Genomic DNA, 315 nt, shown 5'->3' on the forward strand with positions numbered 1-315 from the left:
TAAATCTATAATATGGCTGTCAGGTTACACTTAGTCGAGTTCGTTGCACTCAAGAATCTTTTGCCGATAGTCGTTGGGCACGAGAGTCGTAGGGTCAAAGTGTGGGGCGTCGAGAGTCGTAGGACCAAAGTGTGGGGCGTCGAGAGTCGTAGGACCAAAGTGTGGGGCGTCGAGGGTCGTAGGACCAAAGTGTGGGGCATCGAGAGTCGTAGCACCAAAGCGTGGGGCATCGAGAGTCGTAGCACCAAAGCGTGGGGCACCGCTGATGAACCATGGCTGCTTCCCTCTGGTTTGACAATGAAGGTAAAGAGGATG

The sequence above is a fragment of the Penaeus monodon genome, chromosome 33 (assembly GCF_015228065.2).
Source record: "Penaeus monodon isolate SGIC_2016 chromosome 33, NSTDA_Pmon_1, whole genome shotgun sequence".
Classification (NCBI taxonomy): domain Eukaryota; kingdom Metazoa; phylum Arthropoda; class Malacostraca; order Decapoda; family Penaeidae; genus Penaeus; species Penaeus monodon.